At 46.5% G+C, this 26,822-nt stretch overlaps 1 protein-coding gene across 1 annotated transcript in view; it reads left to right on the top strand.

The window, feature by feature from the left end:
* The first annotated feature begins 375 nt into the window (after window positions 1-375).
* Window positions 376-26,822, top strand: part of LOC138736376 (sorbin and SH3 domain-containing protein 1) — a 222,825-nt gene continuing 196,378 nt past the window's right edge. Inside the window, exon 1 of the mRNA XM_069885797.1 lies at window positions 376-915. The gene's annotated coding sequence lies outside the window, so the exon portion shown is untranslated. The remainder of the gene's footprint in view (window positions 916-26,822) is intronic.

Here is a 26,822-nt window from a genome sequence, read left to right as displayed (position 1 = left end):
AAATGGCTGCACAGACTGCGGAGCACTCGAGGTGAATCATGGACACTCAGCGACTATCTTTTGCTTCTCTTTCTCTGGCTGTCAGGGGCGCAGGGCAATTTTTGCTGATAGCCTGCCTTAAGTAGACTAAAGGAAATTTCAAGAGATATAACATTTTCTGTTTTACTACATGACAACAAAATAACCTTGACGTCCCATGGAGTGACTCCTCAGTCTCCAATAGTCCATCCTCCTCTAGATCCTGGGTCTTGGAGTCATTTATGGGACCAAGTACCCCAAAGGGCAAGAACTCCCAGGCTGATTGAGCGCCCGTTTGCTGCCAACACATCCCGCAAACTCGGCTGATTGAAGCAAAGCATTTTGGGCGAAGGAATGGTTGGATCATTCTGGGCAGCAAGTTCCCTGCTGGCAGATGGAAAGGTTTGGGCTGCGCGCCAAGGTGTGGACTCCACATCACCGTGTTAATGCAAGGAATTCATGCCTTGCCTCTCAACAATTGCATCGCAATTGCAAAGTGCTGGGTCGCGTATGTTTGACGTTATTTGTAGAAAGCCTGACCTTTTTTTTCCCAAACATTTCCACCAACGGCTCCCTCACTCCGGAGCTTGGAAGAAGTATTGCTGTCGAACTAGGAGGTGCGTCCAGCCTCTCCCCACCCCCTCGGAGGGACTCTCCCCTTCGGTGCCCCAAGAATGAGCCTTGCTTCTGTCACTGCCTGCTGCTCCCGGGACCAGCGAGCCCTCAGCCCAGCGTGAAGGGAGGACGGGGGAACAGGGATGAGCTTTTAAAGCAGGAGGCTGGGCGTACAGCTGCCGGGAGGGAGGTGACCTGTCCCGCTCTGGCGCGGAGAAGAGCGGACGCGGAATTCCAGGCTGGTTGAAATCCTTGACTGGAGCAAGCGAGGACTGTGTTCAGGTTAGTGGCTGGAGGATGCGGCGTGGAGTGCGGGCTCGGAGACTCCTGCACCGGCGCTGCCTTTGCTCTGCTGCACACTCTAATTGCTACCAGACTGATACTGCAGAATGCAACTTTTTTAGCCCCTGGCAGTCAACCCTCTCCGAAGGGCGAGCCTATTGGACGAGCCCGGCGTCATTTAGATGCAGCCCCAACTTCAGTTACTGGCGCAACTTTGTAAGATTTTGAGGAAACGTATTGTTGAGATTTCCAAGACAAAAGAAACCCCCACAAAATTGGAGGGCAGCTGTGGTGTTTTTTGCAATGCTCCTTCAATGGATTGAAAGTTTCTTTAAATAGTTATTTCCCCAGATGGATTCTGGAAAGAGGCCAAGAGTGAAATAAAAACAAGCTTGTTCACTGAAGGGTTTTATGTGACAAGTTCTGTTTTTACAGTGTCATGTTGAATAGTGTGTAATAAGACTCAAGTTTTCTTTTAAAAAAAACTCCACAATTCTTCACAACTTAGATTTGGGCCACGGGAACCCGGAGTGAAATCTCCATGTAGTTAATCATGTCCCAGAGTGGTTGCAAAGACCAGCCAGTGGTCGTCCGGACAGCGGAGCACTGCTAACTCCTCCTGCCCGGGATCCTCCATGCCGACACACACACACACACACACACACACACACTTGCTCCCTTCACTTGCTTTCTCCAGCCCCCCTGGATCCTCTCTCCACCCCCCCCCCCCCCGGATCCTCTCTCCACCCACCCCCCCCGGATCCTCTCTCCACCCCCCCCCCCGGATCCTCTCTCCACCCCCCCCCCCGGATCCTCTCTCCACCCCCCCCCCCCCCCCCCGATCCTCTCTCCACCCACCCCCCGGATCCTCTCTCCACCCCCCCAGATCCTCTCTCCACCCACCCCCCCGGATCCTCTCTCCACCCCCCATCCTCTCTCCACCCCCCAATCCTCTCTCCACCCCCCAATCCTCTCTCCACCCCCCAATCCTCTCTCCACCCCCCAATCCTCTCTCCACCCCCCAATCCTCTCTCCACCCCCCAATCCTCTCTCCACCCCCCAATCCTCTCTCCACCCCCCAATCCTCTCTCCACCCCCCAATCCTCTCTCCACCCCCCAATCCTCTCTCCACCCCCCAATCCTCTCTCCACCCCCCAATCCTCTCTCCACCCCCCAATCCTCTCTCCACCCCCCCAATCCTCTCTCCACCCCCCAATCCTCTCTCCACCCCCCAATCCTCTCTCCACCCCCCATCCTCTCTCCACCCCCCAATCCTCTCTCCACCCCCCAATCCTCTCTCCACCCCCCAATCCTCTCTCCACCCCCCAATCCTCTCTCCACCCCCCAATCCTCTCTCCACCCCCCAATCCTCTCTCCACCCCCCAATCCTCTCTCCACCCCCCAATCCTCTCTCCACCCCCCAATCCTCTCTCCACCCCCCAATCCTCTCTCCACCCCCCAATCCTCTCTCCACCCCCCAATCCTCTCTCCACCCCCCAATCCTCTCTCCACCCCCCAATCCTCTCTCCACCCCCCAATCCTCTCTCCACCCCCCCAATCCTCTCTCCACCCCCCAATCTTCTCTCCACCCCCCAATCCTCTCTCCACCCCCAATCCTCTCTCCACCCCCCAATCCTCTCTCCACCCCCCAATCCTCTCTCCACCCCCCAATCCTCTCTCCACCCCCCAATCCTCTCTCCACCCCCCAATCCTCTCTCCACCCCCCAATCCTCTCTCCACCCCCCAATCCTCTCTCCACCCCCCAATCCTCTCTCCACCCCCCAATCCTCTCTCCACCCCCCAATCCTCTCTCCACCCCCCAATCCTCTCTCCACCCCCCAATCCTCTCTCCACCCCCCAATCCTCTCTCCACCCCCCAATCCTCTCTCCACCCCACCCCCCGAATACTCTCACATTTTCCTTACTCAGACCAGATCCAGCTGGCAGCTCTCTCCTAAAGGCAGACTAATCACTTTCCAGATGCCCAAATTTGCAGTGGCTGAACAGTCACTGTCGGGCCAAGACGGATTGACCGCTGGGATCTTGCTGTGATGGGGATGTGATGCCTGGGTGGGGGATGAGCCGCAGCGTGGGAAGATCTCTGGAGAATTTGCAAAACGCACTCCATTGGACCCATCCAGCGGCTTCTGTTTGTGCCTTGGTTCAGTGCTGAAAATCTGCTGCACTCAGGCAGTCTATTCGGCCCTCCCTCTCCCTGTTGGTTTCTGTTGCACACATCCTTTTCCCCATCACAATGAATCCTTCCCACCTCCTATTCCTTCAGTGTATCTCTTCAATACATCATAGCTCCCTCCCTGCTTAGGAAGTCCACAGAACTTTGACTCAAACCTTCTCATCACTTCATTACATCTGAGCACGACAAGAAATACAAGTAGTTTCGGCACCTTATCAAAAGATTTCAAAGGCCTTTTATCAGGTTTCTTTGTCTTTTGTGTCACGGTTGAATGAATGCCCCAGCGTTCTCACCTCTTCTGATAGATTTTCGTGTTTCACGAAATGTAACTGAAAACACAGTCTATAGGAGTCAAAGATATATTGCTGATGTTTCAGGCCTGATCCCTTCTTCAAGGAATTCTTAATATGATCATTGTATGTGTTCAGTTTCAGAAGCATGAGTGAATCATGAAAGTTTGCAGACTGTAATTGAAGTAAAACCCGCCGAAATACTGGAGAAACTCGACTGGTTTTGCAGCACCCATGGGAGATAAAGATATATTGCCCACATTTCGGACTTGAGCCCTTCTTCAAGGAAAGGACAGGAAAGGTCAGAGTAGAGAAAGTGCTGGCTGGGGGAAGAGTTCAGGTGAACAACAGGATATGATAAGAGGAGGGGTGAGAATTGATTTTTAGATCTGTGAAAGGAGACGGGAGGGAAAGGGAGAGAGGCAGAGCTGGGGAAAAGGGATGGGGAAGGAGGAGGGGGTGGGGCTTAATGAAAACCAGAGATCACCCTTTTGGTTGGAGGGTGCCCAGTCAGAAGATGAGGTGTTGTTTCTCCAATTTACAGGTGGTCTCAGTCTGGCAGTGCGTGAGACCATGGACAGACATGTCAGCAAGGGAATGGGACAGGGAACTGAAAGATAGCATGCTGAGTCCTCACTGTCCCTGTTCTTGTCTTTCAAAACTAAACTGCCTTTAGTGGGAGTCTACTCTGACATTAAAACAAAAGAAAAGCCAGAAATACTCAAGCGGTCAGGCAGCATCTATGGAGAGAGGAACTTTTCAGACTCCAAATCCTTCAAAATGCAATTTTGTTTCAGATTTTCAGCATTTGCTGTTTGATATCTCTGCATTACCAGTGCTCCTTTAATAAATGGACTGGGGTGAGGAGGCTTGTGGAGAAGTCTGTTTTGGGGGCTATGTTGTTGAGCTGTGTGTGTGTGTGTGTGTGGCCACAGTGTCGGAGTAAATCTTCAGCTCTACACCATAAGTGGGATCTTTTGATGTTTGCTGAATGATAGCAGAGAAGACGTCTTAACTGAATGCCCTCCAGAACTTCTGCTGAGTCGCAATGTTTTTGAGAATTTTTGAGAAATTCCCAGTGCCATTCCAGCTGTGGTCTCTGATTTAGCAAAGATGCAGAGTGGGCTTGAATGCCTTGGGTCAATGTTTCTCAGTTCTGCTGTTGAATGCTCATCTCAGAATGTGGTTAGCTGTTGTAATTCCTCCTCTGTCCCAGTGTCCATTCATGAGATCACTGGGTCTGTTTTAGAATAGTGAAGGTATTTTGTAAATGCATCCCCTTTGCTATCTCCCCTCGAGCTAAATTCAAGCACTATTGTTAAGTCAGTCCCCAAGAAGTTTGTTGAGATGATGATCTCTTACTCCAACTATCCATTGGTGTAGCCATCCCTTTAAATCTTCTGCATTGAGGAGTGCTGTGAACTGTTGGCCAAGTGCAGGCAAAGCTAAGGACATACTTCTGAGCAGCTGTCTGCTGTGGTCTCACAATGCTGGTCTGCTTTGTTCTGTTTCTGTGGCAGTGTGAAAATCTTTGGTCCTGCCTTCAATATTCAAACTCCATCTCTCCTTTCTCCACCACCCAACACACCCTGCACCTCTGCTGCCAGTGGAGAAACCATGTAATATGTTATGTGAGGAGCGCGTCTGCAGACAATTATTCATCAGTCACTGGACAGCTGGGCTCTCTAGCTAAAGGCTGTGCAAAGCGCGTAATGAGCTGGCTGCAAAAGTATGCCCACAGGGGGTTTTTAAACATTGGGATCGATGCTTTAAAGAGTTAATTTGACGAGGCTCACAACCTTGCTGTCACACGTGTGGCTAGTAACTGAGGCCTTGAACTTCCCACTACGGTTACAGGTTAAAAGACTGAAATTATTCACTAACATCCATGTCCTGCAAACTAGATTGGAGTTAAGCAAGAAAATCTGCTGATGCTGGGGTCGAGTGCAACATACCAACATGCTGAAGAAACTCAGCAGGTCATGCAGCATCCGTGGGAAATGAAGGGTAATACCTGATGAAGGGCTCAGGCCCAAAATGCTTTTATTTCCTCAGGATGCTGCGTGACCTGCTGTGTTTCTCCAGCACTTTTGTCTTTGTAAATGGCTGGTGAGCTGAATAGTTCCCTGCGGACCCATAAATGGTAAAGTTGGGCTGATTGCCAAGAGCGTTGGTACAGGATCTTTGAAGGAAATTGCTTGGTGATGAAAAAAACACCATCAGTGCACTTTCAATGACATTAATACATCTTCCAGCTCTCCGACACTTAACAAAAGACAAGGAGAAAATCCCTCCCTTCCAGTTTTTGCATGCGTTTCAAGTATTAGACTCGTAGTCCTGCTTTTAAGTGAAGGTTTCTCTCAGGGACATGATGTAACGTCCTGTTCTCTGTACTCCCGTGCTTTTAAAAATCTAGCTGATGCTGAAGAATGCCATGCATTGGCCTGCCAGTGAAGGACACAAAGGTTTTTGGCTTGATTTCTGGTCTGTGCTTAAACCCACTGAAGCAACCTTAAATGTAGATTTAGAGCAGGAGATGTTGATGGAGGACTTTTGGCCCATTGGGTTAGTGCTGGTGCTGTGGTGGAATATGAAAACTAGCTCATTTTCTCCCTTTGGCCTGATGTTTTTCTGTGCCTCGAGCATTCAGTCAGTCAGTCCCCTGCCCTACACATGCACGAAGTCTGTGGCATGGGAGGAGGAAGATCAGTCTGGATGAACAGAAAGATTGGAAGTAGGTTTCAGTGAGAGCAACACTCCAGATGTTCATTTTCTGGGGCTCTCACTTGGCTTATTCCCATGGATGATGTCTGGGAGACAGATATTAATGAGATGGCTAGATCCTCACAGGAATATAGTCAAGACAGGTCAAGTTTATTGTCATCTGATGGTACAAGTACAGCCCGACGAAACAGCTTTCTCCAGTCCTCGATGCAAAACATGCAGACATAAAATCATATATAACATACATACAGAGACCAGTATTTTATCTATACAAATAAATAAATATTGGTTCATGAATATGAGAGTCTCAGAGGGTTAGTGTGAGCAGTTCCTTTGGTCGTTCAGCATTCTCACTGCCTGGTGGTGCTGGCTCGGGTACTCCTGTATCAATTCTCTGACGGGAGCAGGTGAAAGATGCTGTGTGCTGGGTCCTCAATGGAAAGGGTCCTCAATGATCGCGGTAGATCACATCAATGGGCAGGGTGAGGTGGGGGGAGGTGGAGGGAAGGGAGACTCCAATTATCATCTCTTCCACTTTTGTGGTACTGTGGAATGACCTCCAATCCATTTCTTTGCAACAACCGTTCTGCACTGTGATGTAGCAGGACAGTCCATAAGGAGCAGAAATAGGCCATTCAGCCCATCAAGTCTGCCCCATCATTCAATCATGAGCTGATCCAATTTCCCACTCAGCCCCACTGACTGGCCTTCTCCCCATAACCGAATCCCCAGCAAATCCAGAATCTATTAATCTCTGCCTTAAATGCACCCAGTGACATGGCCTCCACAACCACTCACTGGTTAAAGAGATTCCTCCATTCTAAGCAGTTGTCCTTCGACCCTGAAGTTGTGTCCTCTTTTCCTAGACTCTGACATCATGGGAAACAACTTTTCTATAGAGTGAAACACGTAAGTCTGCCAACATTGTGATTGTGGTCAAAGCTCAGAAATGCAGTGTCCATCGGAGGTAATAATATCACCTTGAGGCAAAAGCTCAGGCCCGAAACATCGGTAATAAATCTTTAGCTCCTATGGCAGCTGTGAAGCCCTCTGAGTTCCTCCAGCTTCTCCATGTTTTGATAACAGCTTTCTACATCTACTCTGTCCGTGTCTTTCAGCATTCTGTGTGCGTATGTGTGTGGAAGGCCCGATGGCTCCTTGATCATGTTTCTCAGTCTTTCCCTTTGGAATGTTGCTTTGTGGGCAGGTTAATTTGGAACTGATGGTCCCCAGGGCATGTGGAAACTATCTCCTAAAATCAATCAATCAATTGGTGTATCAAGCATCAGTTTGGGCTAGTTCTTGATGAGTTGGCAATTTGATAAGAACTGAGGCATTGTTGCTCACAGCACAGATGAGTTTGTATTTGTTCAAAGTCAGAAGGAGAAATCCTGGCCATGTCCATGTGCTGGAACTCAGGACTTTCCTGGATGTGTGAATGAGCTCTCAGCCAGCTCCTGCTATTATGTGTGTGGTGGGGGGGGGTGGTGGGGGGGGGTGGTGGGGGGGGGGGGGTGGAATACATAGTTAAGAGCTTAGGATTGTTCCAGACTTGGCTGGTTAACTTTGGCCCACTGGGATCTTTCTTTTGTTGGAATGGTCATTCTTCATGAGGAAAGACATTTATGTGCTGCCTTTCTTCATCTTGGGATGTCCCCAAGTCAATAAAGTATTTTCTGAACTAATAATGTAGGAAATGCGGCAGCCAATTTGCACAAGTTCCCACAAATAGCAATGAGGATCATGGTCAGGACATCTGTTTCTGCGATTGAGTAAATATTCACCAAGGCATCAGGACAAATAATTCTGGCTCTTCAGACTAATTTTATGGAACCCTGTACTGGGTAGACTAAGCCAAGGTTAACATTTTTATAGCTAGCACTTTTGATGCTAAACTCCCTCAATGTGGATTGAACTCCAGTTCTTGAGCACAATGTGAATTTTAAATCTTTTGACTCTTTGACAAAAATGCAATCCACTGAGCCACAGTTACCACCTATTCACTGGAGCATTGGCCTGATAATTCATGACTGAACGTAATCCTGCCCACCCCTGTGATCCCCAGAGAGTTCACTTTTTAGAAGCCTAGGCGCTTTGTGTTCAAAGTCCAAGACTGAAAATGATTTCACCCACTAATTTCCAATTCAATGCCAAATTGACTGCAGTTGGATTGGATTAACAAAAAAAAAGAAAGGAATGAAAATATATTTTGTAATTAACTTCTGTATTTGATTAAAATTTGAAAGACTCAACTTTTGATATGGTTAATTTTCAGTGCCAGAGGGACTGGAAGTATGGTAATATTCAGCATGCATTACATTGTTAAGTGCACTTTGAAGTGGATAAGGCTCTTTGATAAGATGTATTTAGTTCCTGTCTATTTGACAGGATTCAGTGCATTCCAGTGATGAGACCGTTGGCGATCGGCCACCCTTGTAAGGCTGTCTCTCCAACGATGCCATTTTTTACCTGTGCACTTGCCACTCACCTGCTGTGTGTCAACATGGTAGGAAACATTGTTTACCTCCAATTTCTTTTGATAACCGTCTGGGCCAGTGTTTTGGTTTGATTGAAACACGAAAATCTGCTGACACTTGATTATAAGAAATGCTGAAGGAACCTGGTAGGTCTCATAACATCCATGGATTTCTGTGACTTTAGAATGTTTTGATGGAACTCAGCTAGGGCAAGAAGTGGCTGTTATGTCCTACCATACTTGTTTCTGACCTACCCCAGCTGTTAAGAGTGTGTCCAAAGTGACCTGTTCTGCTCTACCACGGATACTGAATGACTTCTTTAGTATTCTGCTAAACTTTTCCCCTTTCACCCTTAACCCATGTCTTCTGGTTTGTATCTTACCAACCTCAGTGGAAAAAAAATGCAGAACAGCTCAGGCCCCTTGGTCCACCATGTTTTTTTTTAAACCTTCTCAACAATCTAGCTCTTCTCTCCCTCACACCCAGAACCCCCTATTTATTCTGACATAATTTCTAAGAGACATTCAATGGCCCAATTTGTTTCAGCCTCCACGACTATCCCTACCAATATATTTTCGGCATCCACTGCTCTGTGTAAAAACCCACCCCTGAATTTCCCCCCCTTCACTTTATACAGATGTCATCTTTTTTTTTTCTTTGGCTTGGCTTCGCGGATGAAGATTTATGGAGGGGTATGTCCACGTCTGCTGCAGGCTCGTTGGTGACTGACAAGTCCGATGCGGGACAGGCAGGCACGGTTGCAGCGGTTGCAAGGGAAAATTAGTTGGTTGGGGTTGGGTGTTGGGTTTTTCCTCCTTTGTCTTTTGTCAGTGAGGTGGGCTCTGAGGTCTTCTTCAAAGGAGGTTGCAGCCCGCCGAACTGTGAGGCGCCAAGATGCACGGTTGGAGGTGATATCAGCCCACTGGCGGTGGTCAATGTGGCAGGCACCAAGAGATTTCTCTGTCTCGGTGGCCAGTGGAGAGCTCGCCATAGAACACGATCTTGGGAAGGCGATGGTCCTCCATTCTGGAGACGTGACCCACCCAGCGCAGTTGGGTCTTCAGCAGCGTGGATTCGATGCTTGCGGACTCTGCCAGCTTGAGTACTTCAACGTTGGTGATGAAGTCATTCCAATGAATGTTGAGGATGGATCGGAGACAGCGCTGATGGAAGCGTTCTAGGAGCCGTAGGTGATGCCGGTAGAGGACCCATGATTCGGAGCCGAACAGGAGCGTGGGTATGACAAAGGCTCTGTACATGCTGATCTTTGTGTGTTTCTTCAGGTGATTGTTTTTCCAGACTCTAATTTAGACATACAGCACGCTAATAGGCCATTTCAGCCCACAATTCTGTGCTGCCCAATTTACACCCCTCGGCTCATCTAGTCTGTGCCGAATTAGTCCCAATGACCTGCACCTGGACCATAGCCCTCCATACCTTTCCCATCCATGCACCAATACAAACTGCAACATCAATTAAACTACATCCCTGGCACATTTCAAATGATGGGAGGAAAACCGGAGCCCTCAGAGAAAGCCCACAGAAACACTGAAGAACATACAAACTACTTGCAGACAGCGTGGGATTCGAACTTTAAAGGTGTTGCACTAACCACTTCGCCGACAGGGCCGCCCACTTGATGGAATGAGCTGCCAGTGAAGAGGTGAATGTGGGCTCAGTTTTGACATACAAGAAAAATTTATATTGGTGCATGGATGGAAGGGGTATGGATGGCTATAGTCCAGGTGCAGGCCATTGGGACTAATTTGGCACAGACAGGATGAGCTGAGGGGCCTATTTCTGTGCTGTAGTGTTCTATGGATCTATAGTTCTAACTTATGGCCACATCACTGCAGTGTGGTGGGTGTGGATTGAGGAGGGGGTGGCTGCAGATCCTGCTGCAGCTACCTTATCATCCATCCAGGTCAGAGATGACCATTTCGGATTCACCCTGACCAGGGCCACAGTTGACCCTGTACAAACAAGGGATGAGCTGGGAGGAATTCCCTTTGATTTCTGGGCTGGGTCAGAAGTGTGTGTGGACCTACAGAGCTGTTGATCAGGTGAAAGTTTATATGTCCAGAAGAATTCTATATGGGAGCAATCAAAATAGTTGTAGCAGCGACCTGTACCCCCCCCCCCCCCCCACCTTGTCAAGTGCAGTCAGCAGCAAAGATGGTGTTGCTGGTCCAGACCGGAAGGGTGCATGCGCGCTTGCATCAGCGTGATGCAAGTTCCAGAATGTGGGGGATGGGAAGGGGGTGGGGGTTGGGGCGTGACCCGACACACCCTTAAAGGCTGCAGTGTGGAATTCAAAGCAAAGCAGTTGGGTTACTCGAGCCTGTTGTCTCAGTCTTTTCGCTGCCCTTGTGTACAACCCGCTACACTGGTGACCCAGGAAGCCACCTCATGGGTTGATTACCTCATCCAGGTGCAACCAGAGGAAAATAAAAACCTCCTCATTGGCACATATGGCCTTTCACGACACATGAGGGCCACCAGGCTCCTTCACTTGGAGGGCCTAAGTGACAGGGCACTATCTGCACTCGTGGATGAAATGCTCACACATGCAGAAGGGCACAAGCTCTCCCTCATGTTCGAGCAGGCTTTCCTCGAGGAAATGCCTGAAGACATCAGATTCCTATTGCCCGATACAAATTTCAGCGACTGGCGTAAGGTTGTGGCATGAGCAGACATTCTCTACCATTCCAAGCACCAGATCATAGACTCAGTCAACCGTGTTACACGGCCGCCATCGAGGACAACGCCCAAGTCCAATCCACCAAGTAAATAGGCCCTGCCCCGCCAGACAACAGAAAGCCCGAACCTACCATCAGCGTTGGGGGGCATCAGCATGCAGGTGGCACCAGTCGTGTCATTTCCGGGAAATGATGGGGCCAACCATCTGGGACAGGATCTCGGGCTGCAGGCTCCTCGTGGACACAGGGGCAGAGATAAGCATCATTTCCCCCCCTACATCACTCTAGACGCGCACGAGACCTCATGGCTCCTCCCTAGGCATAGCCAACAACACTGCCATTAAAACTTTTGGGAAGAGGCAAATTCTTTTTCGGTGAGATCACCTTCAATTGGTCCTTCACGCTAGCTTCGGTGGACAAACATCTATATGGTGCAGATTTCCTGCGGACACACTCCCTATTAGTAGACCTCCAGGGCAGACAACCAGTCCAAATTGAGACTTTCTGGACGGTACTCCTCGGCACGTCCAATGGGCTGTCCACTAAGCTCACTTCCGTGAAGACTTCACATGGCCAATACAGCCCCCTCTTCCCTAGTTTTCCCTCTATTCTGCACCCCCATTTCACTGTCTCCATGCCGAAGTATGGCGTCCAGCACCACATCACGACCACTGTCTCACCATTGAATTCACGGGCCCGCCGCATAGCCCTGGATAAACTCAACCTCGCTAAGGAAGAGTTTAAATGTATGGAAGAACTAGGCATTGTTTGCCATTCTGACAGCCCGTGGGCCTCACCCCTCCATGGTACCAAAGTTCCACGGAAGCTGGAGACCCTGTAGGGTCTACAGATGCCTCAATGCCCGACTGCGACCCAATTCCCCATATCCAGGATGTCGCAGCGAACCTCCATGGCACAAAGCTTTTCTCTAAAGTCAACTTGATCCAGGGATACCATCAGATCCCTGTGCACCCAGATGCTGTCCAGAAGACTGCTGTCATCACTCATTTCAGCCTTTTCATGTTCATTCGCATGCCCTTCGGCTTGGAAAATGCGGCACGTGGACATAGTCGTCAGAGACTTGCCTTTCCTTTTCATCTACCTCGCCAACATCCTGGTAGCCAGCAGCACTCTCGAGGAGCCACATGACGCAGCCATGTCAGCTTTTCAACCACCTTGCACAGTTCGGGGCCTCATCATTAATGCAGAGAAGTGCCAGTTTGGCCTTGTGGAAATGGACTTTCCGGGCCACAAAATTACCAAAGATGACGCCAGCCCCTACCCAACAACGTGGTGGCCATACGACATTTTGCCAGACCAATGACACTGAAGGGTCTACAAGAGTTCATGGGCATGGTGAATTTTTACATAAGGTTCATCCCTGTGACAGCCAAGATTATTCCCCCTCTTTTCGCTCTGATGTCGAGTTAGACGAAGGACCTCGTGTGGATGGACGAAGCTCACAATGCTTTCAAGGAGACCAAAGAGGTCCTGGCTCATACAACGATGCTCGTCTACCCACGAATGGACGTACCGATGGCCCTCACAGTTGGCGCGCCAAACACAGCAGGTGCTGTCCTGTCAACAACTCATGGAGACCTCTCGCCTTTTTCAGTCGCCACTTTGTGACCGCCCAAATGAAGTACAGCGCATTCGACAGAGAGCTGCTGGCCCTTTACCTGGCCATCTGCCATTTCTGCTGCTCCCTGGAGGGGCGGTCATTCACTCTGTACACAGATTGCCAGCAGAGACACTTATCCTACGTCTCTCTGGAAAACACAATTCTCCAGACCAGCAGTCAACACATTAGCGCAAGGTATCGACTACCACAATCTGGCTCGCGCCCAGCAAGGTGACATTGGGGGCAAGGAGGAATTATTCACACTGGACAGTTTGAAACCAGCTGCCGAGTCAGCAGACTTCACCCTCGATGCATTGTGAGACCATTGGTGCCGGTTCTGGGGGAGTGTTGTGTGGCGACGCACATAGTTGTAGTGGCGAACCAGCCCCGCTTGGCACGCACTGTCCGTGGGGCAGCTGCGGAAAAGATGGCGTTGCAGGACCATCTCTTCTGGTCCAGACCGGAAGGGCACATGTGCGCTTGCGCTAGCATAAAGCAAGTGCCGGAACGCAGGGGATGGGACCCGACACAGCCTTAAAGGTTGCAGCGCAGAATTCAAAGTAAAGCAGTTGTGTTACTCAAGCTCAACTTGTTGTTTCAGTCTTTTCGCGCACAACCTGCTACAGAAGCATATATTCTACTGAAGAATTCAGGAGAAACTTCCTCACTTGAATTTTCTATTTTATGCCACTTGCCTAACCACCTGTATTGTTGAGAGTTAAGTGTTAACCATCTTGACCCTGGAGTTACCTAGAGGCCAGGGAATGACAGCGGCTTTTTTCTACTGATAAACGTGAATGAAACTAATTTTCTTTCACAACAGCCTGGAGGATGCGGAGACTCTGTAACTGAGTTGGGCGTTTCAATTCCAAATGGACATAGGCACTTGAATTCCAATCCCCGTCTGCTATGGTGAGATTTGAGCTGATGTCTTGCATCACTAGGTCTGAGGTTTGGAAGCTTGTCCAGGCTCACCCTGAAGAAGGGCTCAGGGCCAAAATGTTGGTTACCCTTTGCTTCCTATAGATACTTGGGATCTGCTGAATTTCTCCAGCACTTTTGTGTATTCTGCCTTAACCCCAGTATCTGCAGACTTTCCTGTTCAACTCCAGGAAGTCAGTCACCAGGCTAAGATGCTGAATTGTGGTTAGTTTATAAAACCAACTTTGATGTAAGTAAGATTAGACTGGGATCAGGAGTCTAACGTATCATTAGCCATTGATTGGAACCTGCTGCTTTCTCGCTGTGTGTTTTTGCTAAGATTCAGTTGGGGAGCAGATGTTCCCTCTCAAACTTTGAGTCTGGAACATTCAGTTGACATCAAGGCCATACAAATGTAAGGAGAATCAGTGAGAATGCTGGAACTGCTCTCACGAACCATCTGAGACTCTCATATGTACGAAGCAATATTTATTTATTAGTATATATGAATTCTTGACATGAATTGCTTGTCTGTATGTGTGTTATGTCTGGTTGTGTGTCTGCGTGTTTTGCACCAGGACTGGACTTCTTCTCTGTGCCTGGCTGTTCTCTCTCTCTCTCTCTCTCTCTCTCTCTCTCTCTCACATAATCTTATGCACCTTTGTGAAGTCATCTCTCATTCTGTCATTCCAAATTGAACATTTTGATCTTATTTGGGATAAACAATTTAAATCCAGCAAAGATGGAGTTGATGCATTTTAAAGTTTGTAAAAATAAATATATATTTATTTCCAACTCTGTTCCTGGATTGAAGTGGGCTGTGGCCATGTCTGTTCTCTGTGCTGATGGGTTTGTGACTGTTGGTCAGTGAAGGTAAGGGCAAGATCAGAAAGATCTCCATGTCAATGTGAACTGACTAAAGTTCTGCCATATGTCCAAGGGCTAGATGTATGAACTCCATGTATGATGTGCAGCACTCAGTAGGCGGAGACTGGATTGAAACTCCAGTTTGTGGTTGTAGTCAATGCTGGAGGAACTCAGCAATCCTCACAGCATCCATGGATGGTAAAGATATATTCCTGGCGTTGCTAAACTGGGCCCTTCCTAAAGTTGTGTGAAAATAGACAAGCTTCTGAATTAAAGGCTGTGGGAAAATGGGAAGAGAGGCAAATTTCTTCAGGGTAGGCATCCCTTGAAGAGATTTTGCAGTGGAGCAAATAAATGGAGTGAAACATGAACGTGTGCAGATGCTGTTGTTGAAGTCAGAAATGCTCAATCTCCATTGGGAACTTGGTCGGCTTGTCATTGAGCAGCAAGCAGGGAGCATTCCCACAGAGATACAGCATGGGCATAGGCCCATTGGCCCTCTAGATGTATGTTGACCATTTGCACTGATCCTGTGCTAATCCCACTCTGATTCTCACCATGTCCCCATCACTCAGAAAGACTCTAACGACAACTTACAGTCACTGGTTTAGTTGTTTAGTTTATTGTCCCTGCTTTCTAAAGCCATGGGCAGATCCAATCTGAGGATTGGCCCAATATAATGACCTCCCAATCCCCAAATGGTTCACAGCCTTGAATTACCTGTGAAATGTAATATCATCAATGTTTGTAATGTAGTTAATGCACACAGGAAGCTCCCATAAGCTGCAACAGTTAACCTGTACTTATTTCCATTAATATTCTTTCAGCAAACTCCAGGGTAGAGCAGAGGTTGACATAACTTGAAGTAGCTTCCCAGCAGGTTCCTGGCAAGAAAATTCTGTGCTCATGAGTTTTGAGTTGAATATATGGAGGAATATGCCCTCTTGTTACTTAAAATGTGAATTGCTAACAAGGTTAAAACAATGTAGATTTAGAGAGAAAGATAACTGTTACTGAAAAAGAATTTCAAAAAAATGCTACTGAAATGCAAAAGAACCAGTTAACTAATTTAAAATTTAAATATAATAAATTACAAACTTATCGGTTTGAATGTTTAATGAACCGAACTAAACATAAGTTTTATGAATGGGGTGAGAAAGCTCATAAAGTTCTGTCATGGCAGTTAAAAAAGGAACAATTATCTAGAATTATACCAGTAATTAGAAAGAAATCGGGTATTACTTTTAATCAAAAGGAAATTAATGAGGAATTTTGTAATTTCTATAAAATATTATATACTTCAGAATGTAAAGATGTAACTGAAGATGCTTTAGATTCTTTTTTGAAAAATATTAAATTGCCACATTTGAATCAAGAAGATAGACAGGAGTTAGATAAATCCTTTACAGAAAATGAAATAGAAATGTCGATAAGAGATATGCCAAATGGAAAGGCACCTGGTGAAGATGGGTTTTCTATAGAGTTTTACAAAACTTTTTATGCTGATATATTTCCTATTTATAAGGATATTTTACAACAAATTTTTGACACTTTTCGATTACCCGAGTCTTGTTCCAATGCAATAATTATAGTTATACCAAAATAAATAAAGATCCTTTACAGGTTTCTTCTTATAGACCAATATCGCTGTTAAATGTAGATTACAAAATTGTAGCAAAAGCTATGGCTAATCGATTAGCTCAATACTTGCCTAAAATAATACATAGTGATCAAACGGGATTTATAAAAAATAGATATGCGTCAGATAATATTTTGCGTTTAATAACTTTGATAAATAAATCTAAATCTCAGATGAATTATCCAATAGTGGTTTCGCTGGATGCAGAAAAAGCTTTTGATGAGTGGAATGGAAGTTTTTGTTTAAAGTACTTGAGAAATTTTGTTTTGGTTCTTCATTTATTGGATTGATAAAAGCTTTATATAATAGCCCGAAGGCCAGAATTGCTGTCAATGGGCAGATTTCAGAATCTTTTAATTTAACAAGGTCTACTAGACAAGGATGCCCATTGTCACCTGCTTTATTCGCTATAGTCATTGAGCCTTTGGCACAATTAATATGTCAAAATGAAAATGTTAAAGGTATGAGAGTTTTGAATGAGGAATATAAGATTAATTTATTTGCTGATGATGTTTTATTATATTTGGTGGATCCGGGTATTTCTTTACCAGTAATTCAAGAATGTTTAGAAACTTATGGTCAATTATCTGGTTATAAAGTAAATTGGACCAAAAGTGAAATTTTATCAATTTGTAAAAATGATTATTCAATGTATAAAAGTATTACAAATTTGAAGTGGACCACACAAATTAAATATTTAGGAATTAATGTTAATACAGAATTTCAAGATTTATATTCAATTAATTATCTTCCTTTAATAAAAAGGATTAAATTAGATTTGATTAGGTGGAAGGATTTGCCTTTGGGTTTATTAGGGAGGATTAACACTATAAAAATGAATATCTTTCCTCGAATACAATATTTGTTTCAATCAATTCCTTATTTTTTAAATAAAAGTTTTTTTAAGGATCTATATAAAGCAATTAGAGACTTTTTATGGAAGGGAAAATTTCCGAGGGTAGCGATGAGAAAGCTGATGTGGGATTTTCAATTTAGAGGTTTAAGATTACCGAATTTTCAACATTATTATGAAGCAGCTCAATTTAAATTTCTTAGTGCATTAATGAATATGGATGATCCGCCCAGTTGGGCAAAGATAGAAATGGCGGTTATTTCAGAAAAATTTTCTCATGAGTTTTTGTTTCGATGGAATAAAAATTTATTACGGACTTACGATGTCCCAATATTAAAGCATATATTACATTTATGGACAAGTAAACTTAATAAATTGGGGCTCAAAAATAAATTGTCTGGACGATTGCCATTATATAACAATCAACTTGTTCCTTTTACAGTCTCCAATATCACTTTGAAACAATGGGAAAGGAAGGGAATAAAAAAATTATCCGATTGTTTTTCTGAGGGATGTTTTTGTTCTTTTGATGAATTACAAAGGAAATTTGGTATTAGTGGAAACTCTGTATTTGTGTATTATCAATTAAGATCTTTTGTAAAACAGATATGTGGTCGACATATAATTTTATTGCCTGATTCTAATTTTGAGGAATACGTACTTTCAATGCCACAAAAGGGATATATATCTGATTTGTATTGTATTTTACAAGAAACTGATAGTAAAAAAGATTGGGATAAAGATAAGTTGAAATGGGAAAAAGATTTAGGTTTTACAATAGCTGAAGAAGCCTGGATGGAAATTTGCCAGAATAGTATTCGGAAATTGGTTAATGCTAGATTAGCGATGATTAATTATAATTTTATACATCAGTTATATTTAACACCAGAGAAATTAAAAAAGTTTGGCCTTAGTATGTCGGATTGCTGTTTTCACTGTGACCAGACGGCTAATACTTTTTTGCACACTGTTTGGCTTTGTGATCGATTGCAACAGTTTTGGAAGGGTATTCAATCTATACTTAATAGTTTATATAATATCTGTCTTGTATTAGATCCTGGTATATTTTTATTAGGGAATATGCAATCATTAATTGATTTAGGTTTACAGGATTATCAGATTTCCTTTATCTATTTAGCTTTAGCTGTGGCCAAGAAATGTATAGCTCTTACTTGGAAAGATAGAAATATATAAACTTTAGATAGGTGGTATTTGGAGATGAAATTTTGTTTGACTATGGAAAGGATATCTTTTTCAATTCAGGATAGGATGTCTTTTTATAGGTTGAAGTGGACTCCGTTTGCTAAATATATGCATTTAAGTTTGATTTAAATATGTTTTTAAGTCTGATATTTTAGTATTGATAACTTTTTTTTGTTAGTATCTTTATTTGTTATGTTTTATCTTTTTTTTGTGTAAGTGGGCCTTTTTTTATATAATATTGTTCATTTTATTAACTCCTCACTCTTTATCTGGGGGGGGTTAGACTAACTTTAAGCTAGGTCATTAATGTTGTGTACGAATTATTGGGGGGGGTTTAGTTTATTTAGTCTGCCGATGTAGTACTGTAATTTTTATTATCTTACGTTTAATCTTTTTACTGTAACTTTCTATTTTATTCATGTTATAAATAAAGTTTTAAAAAAAAGGTTAAAACAATGACACAGACTTCAGCACTTGAAGTGGGGTGGGGGGGGGGGGGGTTATGTTCCCCAACAAACATTGTGTTGAAGGCTGTCTCTACTTTGGAGCAGATTTCCATCATTAATTTTAAATTACCACCCCAGGTCTGATGATTTTTCCAACAACGGATTGTTTTCCTGAAGCCCATGCAAGAAAAGCACGATCTCCAATGAGGTCTTAAAATCCTTACTCAGGGATGGAAATTTATGCTTGCATCACAACTTCAGAACACCAGGTTCCTTCTTAAGTACACGAGTTGCTGATCTGATTCCAAATACTGGATGTGCCTAGGGTGCAGTGATGTGGTGAAATACCTTAAAATGGTAATGTAGAGAGAGGATGACAAATGGAATTATACCATATTCAAGAATCTGAATTTGGTTTATAATTTTAAAAAAGTATGCAATTTCAATGTTGTTTCCTGCGAGCTTCACAATGCCAGTTGAGGTTTCCTGGAGAACCTTCAATGGTTACAGCATCGAGAGAGAGGGAGGAGGGAGTAGGAGTATGGGTTGAGAGAACTGTTCAATTTTGGCTGTGTTCACTGGCAGAAATCTTAGAGGCGAATGGTCGGTTAAAATATTTACCATACCCTTTGACTCCTAATCACAATCTGGTGCCCAGGGTGTAAACAGAATGACTTAATCTTCTTCTGATGCCAATTTAATCTCCCCTTTAATCTAATGAGGTAATGGAGGAAGCTGTGGAGATGGATCTACTGTGCTTGAATCTGCCAGTGCTAACAGAACACAGGGTTAGTCCTCAAGTATGGCCTCGGTGCTTCCCCACCCCCACCTCGGTGCTTCCCCACCCCTCCCGGTGCTTCCCCACCCCTCCCGGTGCTTCCCCACCCCCCCTCGGTGCTTCCCCACCCCCCCTCGGTGCTTCCCCACCCCCCCTCGGTGCTTCCCCACCCCCCCTCGGTGCTTCCCCACCCCCCCCCTCGGTGCTTCCCCACCCCCCCCTCGGTGCTTCCCCACCCCCCTCGGTGCTTCCCCACCCCCCTCGGTGCTTCCCCACCCCCCTCGGTGCTTCCCCACCCCCCTCGGTGCTTCCCCACCCCCCTCGGTGCTTCTCCACCCCCCCTCCGTGCTTTCCAACCCCCCCTCCGTGCTTTCCCACCCCCCCCCGTGCTTCCCCACCACCCCCCCGTGCTTCCCCACCACCCCCCCGTGCTTCCCCACCACCCCCCCGTGCTTCCCCACCACCCCCCCGTGCTTCCCCACCACCCCCCCGTGCTTCCCCACCACCCCCCCGTGCTTCCCCACCACCCCCCCGTGCTTCCCCACCACCCCCCCGTGCTTCCCCACCACCCCCCCGTGCTTCCCCACCACCCCCCCGTGCTTCCCCACCACCCCCCCGTGCTTCCCCACCACCCCCCCGTGCTTCCCCACCACCCCCCGTGCTTCCCCACCACCCCCCCGTGCTTCCCCACCACCCCCCCGTGCTTCCCCACCACCCCCCCGTGCTTCCCCACCACCCCCCCGTGCTTCCCCACCACCCCCCCGTGCTTCCCCACCACCCCCCCGTGCTTCCCCACCACCCCCCCGTGCTTCCCCACCACCCCCCCGTGCTTCCCCACCACCCCCCCGTGCTTCCCCACCACCCCCCCCGTGCTTCCCCACCACCCCCCCGTGCTTCCCCACCACCCCCCCGTGCTTCCCCACCACCCCCCCGTGCTTCCCCACCACCCCCCCGTGCTTCCCCACCACCCCCCCCGTGCTTCCACCCCCCCCGTGCTTCCACCCCCCCCGTGCTTCCACCCCCCCCGTGCTTCCACACCCCCCGTGCTTCCACACCCCCCGTGCTTCCCCACCCCCCCGGGCTTCCCCACCCCCCCGGGCTTCCCCACCCCCCCGGGCTTCCCCACCCCCCCGGGCTTCCCCACCCCCCCGGGCTTCCCCACCCCCCCGGGCTTCCCCACCCCCCCGGGCTTCCCCCCCCATGCATCCCACCCCGTGCTTCCCCCCCTTGGAACTCCCCCATTGCCCCCTGATGCTCCACCGTCCTCCCCCTCCACCCCACATGCTCCTCTCCTCTCTCCCTCTGTGCTCTCGTACCCCCCCACAAAAAATCTTGTCTCTCCTGTCCTTCTGGACTTCCTCCATCCCCGCGAACCTCCTGCATGTGTTCTCTCCAATTATAGGCATGCTTATACTCCAATTATAATCACTTTGCTATGAGCTGTACCTTCTACAAAGGGGACCTAAGCACTTGAATACTTCCCATTGCTCACTTGGTTTAAAGGGCTGCCCTTAATTTCTCACCAGATTCTGTTTCCATTACTTCCTGCGAAAAGCCATGAATACTTTGTCTGAAGTTTTCCAAGTAATTACAACTGCTTCACGTTGACCACCGACAGATGAAATTGCTCTTGTCACGCTGGTATGCCTTTCGTAAGAGCAGAAAGCTTTAGGGGATGGGCATCTTTCTTCTCCCTTCTCCATGCAGAACTTGCCTATTATGGACCTTAACGTCAGTGTCTGCTCAAGCAACCCAAACTAAACGTGCATGGCAAACTTCCCTTATTTCCAAAGATAAATGAGTAAAATTCCAGGGCATTAACTCCTCTCGTGTTCAGTCTCTGATCACTCCCATTTCCTGAACCTGAGCCAGGATATCTGGAGTTCCTTTTGTCGCAATTGGGACGATGCTTTTAATATACTGAAGTGGCTGTGGACATTCTGTGTGCTCATTCAATTGATGTCTATCATTTAGAGGCCGGTATCTCTTAGATTTTCTCCGATCCTGTGGGATACAGAGGTTTCCATTGAGGCCACATTTTGGCACTGCTCCAGACCCTTGACCTCATGGTTCATGATCAAAATATTTGTTCAAAGTGAAGTAACTCTTATTACATTTTTGAAATCTTAGATCCACACCGATCTCCACTCCACTCTACTTGATCTTTTTTGCGGTGTAGTTAGCGCCAGCGATCCGGGTTCGAATCTGGCACTAACTGTAAGGAGTCTGTATGTTCTCCCAGTGTCCACGTGGTTTTCCTCCAGTTGCACCTATTTCCCCTCGCGCTCTCGAGTCGTTGCATTTGTTGGCTATTTGGCTGCTGTGAGTTGGTGAGGGCGACAATCTGTGAGGAGTCGAATGTAATGTGGCGAGAGTAAACGGGGATATATGTATATGGGTGCTTGATGGTCAACATGGACTCCATAAGCTAAAGGGCGCTAAAGCACTCTAATCCAGCGGATTGGGTCAGGCAGCGTCAGGGGAAAGCTGTTTCAGCCCTGAGCCCTTCATCAGGGAAATCTGAAACCAGGTAGACACCTGAATAAAGGGAGGGGAGGAGGAAGGGAGGGAACTGTAGAGGGAGGATCACAGGCTAACAGGTAAGACGTGGATACTGGTGGGAGAGTAGAAGTGAAAAAAGCTGAGGTGATGGAGGGAGGGTGTAGCTCTCTCATAGGAGAGGGAAGGGAAGGTTGGGGAGCTGTAAGAAAGGACACAGAGGGACGTGGAAAGAGAGGGACAAAGGAAAAAGTGAAGGGAAATTGAAGAAGTCAGTGTTAATACCATCTGGCTGTAGAGCACCCAGACAGTGTTGTTCCTCCAATTTTTGGCAGTGTGGCAATGGTGTTTTGGCTTCATTTAATGTAGCCAGTATCTGTAAGAAATCACCTGAGGTCATTGGTTTAAAGCAGCTTCCATTCTTGGTGAAGGCATAATTAGTCTAATGATTCCCAGGGTGGTGAAGGTTGACGGATATGGCCATAACCTCTGGTTGATCAATGGACCTAGTTAACAATGTTGTAAAACACCAAAGTCTGAAGACACTGTGATTATATATAAGGTTCCATTATTGCCATGTAATACTACATTTACAATGTAGCCTATATGAAATACTTTGACTTTTGTCTGCTGTAAGGCAGACTGAGAATCACCAGTTTGTCCAGCACCCCTCACGGAAAGCTACAGTACCTGGTGTTCCTAGGCGCTCTCCCCTTCAAGAACTGACCAGACCTAAGCTTCTGAGATCAGACAATTTCAGGTGTGTTCAGGCTATCGGGCAGCACAAATGTTGGAGGAACTCAGCTGGTCTCACAGCAACCATAGGAGGTAAAGATATATTAATGAAGTTTCAGGCCTGAGCCTTTCTTCAAGGTATAGTTCCTTGAAGAAGGGCTCTGCAAGACCTTCCGAGTTCATTTTGTGGAATACATAATGGCCGTCCCTGTAACCCCTGCCAGATTAAGCCTTTTGTATTCGTGCATTCTGTATTCCTCTTTTGCCCAGTTTCAGAGAGTATTTTGGACTCCAGCACTGATTCACGAGAACAAGTTGGGCGTTTTATGAGACAGAATCCTGCTCAAGTCATAAACCAGCCACCTCCATCCCTCTATTTGTTCACATTTAGCAGTGCAGGCCAGATGAGGGCCGCGATTGCAATTTTTCCCATGCTTTGCATTTGTTTCTGTGCCAACATTTGTCCAATTAGTGAGTTAATTTCGTGACCAGCAGTTCTTGCTTTCCCCTGGCATTGAGTGATGTGTCCGAAGGCCAGGAGACAGTTTTATTTTTCCTGAAGGAGATTTTTGGGTTTTCTGAACATTAACCTCAGTGATGATTAGAGAAGGAAGATAAGAACAGTGTTATTTATTAATCAGTTTGACCTTTGCATCAGTCATTCCAAACCACGTGAGCTCCTGCTTTTAACCCTTTCAAGCACAGAGCTTCCAATAACTCCACATGACTTGCCTGTACAGTCCACCGATTTATACTCCCATTGAGGGCATTTTTTTTTCTCTGGGTGAGCCAGGACAAGGCGGCATTTTGTAGCAGTGGCAGGGTCTGAGTTTCCCCACTGGGGCAGCGGCTGGCACCGCTTTCTGCCAGTGGGGGGTGCTACCTTCACACTTGCGGTTACCATTCACCCAATTCTCTGAACATCTGCACCATGACTTCAATTGTGTGTGTGGCTTTGTTCAGATCCCATTTTATCTCCCTGTTTCAAGGTGCTGGTCATGTATAACAAGCAAACAGGGCCATTAACCAAATGGGTGAAAATTAAACCGATTGAAACACAACAGTTTGATTTCAAACTACAACTTAGTCACAGAGTAGAAACCAGGAACAAAAGTCCATCATGCCCATACAAACCATAGATTACTAATCCCATTTTATTTTCCTCACATTCCTATTAACTTTCTTACTGCCCCCCCGACCCCCACCCGATCTGCATATTAGTGGGAATTTACAGCAGTCAACCAACGAGCACAGAGTTTAACAAGAAAGTCTGTTAGATGCTTTAGCTGAGTGCAGTGCACAAATGTGCTGGAGAAACTTGGCTATTCATGCAGCACCCATAGGAACTAAAGGGAAATCTTTACCCATTCGGGCCTAGGCCCTTCATCAACCTATTTGTACATTGCAACCTTTGAGCCCACGCATTTGTGTGATGAGTGAAGAAACTGGAGTATTTGAATGAAGAGGACATGCACACCCACGTAGACAGCACCTAAGGTAAAGTTTCATCATGGGTCACTGAGGTTGTGAGGCAGCAGGTTAAGCAAGTGTACTAAACTGGTGACACAGTGACCAAGTCCTGGTTGAGGATATACATCATAAACATTTTACTCACTCCCACCTCCATCACTAAACCTTCAGGATATCAGACCCGGACCACGAGTTTAAATTTGGACTGAACTGCCTGCTTGCTGAAGGTTTTCCTGCTGCTTCTGCTTTTAGTTAGTGAGTGGGAAATTGAGGCGAGGACAGATTTGATAGAGGTATACAAAATCCTGATGATGGGTATAGAGAGAATAAATGCAAGCAGGCTGTTTCCACTGAGGTTGGGTAAGTCAAGAACTAGAAAGCATGTATTAAGGATGAAAGGGGAATGTTTAAAGCGGCCATTAGGAGAAACTTCTTCACACAGAATGGTGAGAGTGTGGAACACGCTACAAGCTGAAGTGGTGAATGCAGGTTCAATTTTGATATTGTAAGAAAATTTGGATGGAGTACATGGATGGAGGGGTGTGGAGGGATATGGTCCAGGTCAATATAGGACTAGGCAGAATAATATTTTGGTACAGACTAGATGGCCCAAAGGGTCTGTGCCTGCTCTGTAGTGTATTTTAGTTCTGTGAGATTTTTGTGGCCATACTTTGTTCAGTTTATCACTTCCCAGCGAGGGAGAGGATTTGCTCTCTGTATGATATTGATCTCATGGCTAAACAAACTTTAGTGTTCCCTGCTCAACTGCTGGCACTTTGCACCATTGCTGTTTACAAACTGAGAACATAGTTGCAGCTGTTGAGGTTATAATAGGATTAGGATTTATTTTGGGCTTGTTTTCCAACTGACGGCGACACAAGTGCCCAGAATTTCCGAATTGAGGGGCGTCTTGTGATGTTCGCGGTTGATTTGACTTCATCAATCGTACTTTGTGGTGGTGATGCTTCACCAGGGGCCTCAGTGAACGATGGGAACAGCCATTCATTTCTTTTTTGTCATGCTCAGTCCTTGAATGAAGGACAGGGCTGAAATATGGTTGTGCCTGATAGAAGGGGTTGGGCAGTGATAAAATGAGAGGGGAAAGCGCAAAAGCTTCCCTTACTACCCCTAGTAACAATGTGGCCAAATTAGCTATGTCTTCCCTCAGCTCAGGCAGTGGGAGGACCTGAATTGCATTGTCATCATGACATAGGTTGCCAGCATCTGTTTTCTGAAGGTTCATGGTGAAGTGGTGGGGAAACTCAGCAGGTCACCCTGGAAAGTAAAAACTAGTCAGGTTTTCTGGTCTGATCCCTTCCTCAGGAAACCTCCAGGTCCAAAACGCCAACTGCCTCTCACTTCCCGTGGATGCTGATTGACCTGCTCACTTTCTCCAGTGCTTCTGTGTGCATCACTCGACCCCAGAAACTGCAGACTTTCTTGTTTCCTTTCGTCACACAGTTGATTTTGAGCTTGCAGTATAAAGCAGATGAAATGTTTGAGCGAGCTCCCTTGGCATGTGGTTAATAGCTGGCCACCATGAGTTGTCCAGTAACATGGTGGTTCCCAATTAAAGGGTCTGGTCTTGTTGGAAAAATTACACCAAAGATAAAATTCACTTTGACAGCAAATATTTGGGCCAATTGAACTTTTGATATCACCCTTTTTTCCCCTGTCTCTCTCTCTCTCTCTCTCTCTCTCTCTCTCTCTCTCTCTCTCTCTCTCTCTCTTCTCTCCCCCATCGCCCCACTCCCCCCACCCCTTCCAGGAACTGAGGTGTCAGTAAACCCATCTTACTGATACTTGGAGCTTGTAAACAGCAAACCCACTGCTCAATCCGGAGCTGAATTGCCTGAAAATACAACCATGAAAAGGTTAAGTCATAGATCATGCATCAAAGTACAGGCCCCTTGGTCTATGATCTTTTCCCAAACCTACTCCACAATACATTGACCCTTCCCTACCTCACCATGTGTCTATGTAAAAGTTTTTTTAATGTTTCTTTGGTACAAGCCTCCACCACGACCAGTGTAATGCACCCACCACTCTCTGTGGAAATGGGCGGGAGGGGGAAATCTTAACTCTGATAGCTCCCCTAAACTTTCCTCCACATCCCTTGAACAGATGTCCTCTGATATTTGCCTTTGTCGCCCTGGTAAAAAGGTGCTAGCCGACCACCCTATCTAAGTCCATCATAATTTTGTAAGTCACCTCTCATCTTTTGTCGCTCCATAGAGAAAATCTGTCAACCTTGCTTCATATGACATGTTCTCCAATCCAGGCAACATCCTGGATTATCTCCTCTCCAAATCTTCCACATCCTTCCTATAATGAGGTGACAAGAACTGAACACAATATTCAAAATCACTTGAGGCGTAAAACAAGATAATACTTGCTTGGAACTCAGAAATTACGCTGAACTGCGGTGAACTGTTATCAGTCCTAGTAGGATCCAATTCGGAATAGGCACTTGAGATGGAGAATTAAGGAG

The sequence above is a fragment of the Narcine bancroftii genome, chromosome 6 (genome assembly GCF_036971445.1).
Source record: "Narcine bancroftii isolate sNarBan1 chromosome 6, sNarBan1.hap1, whole genome shotgun sequence".
Classification (NCBI taxonomy): Eukaryota; Metazoa; Chordata; class Chondrichthyes; order Torpediniformes; family Narcinidae; genus Narcine; species Narcine bancroftii.
This window is presented reverse-complemented; position numbering and strand designations above follow the sequence as displayed.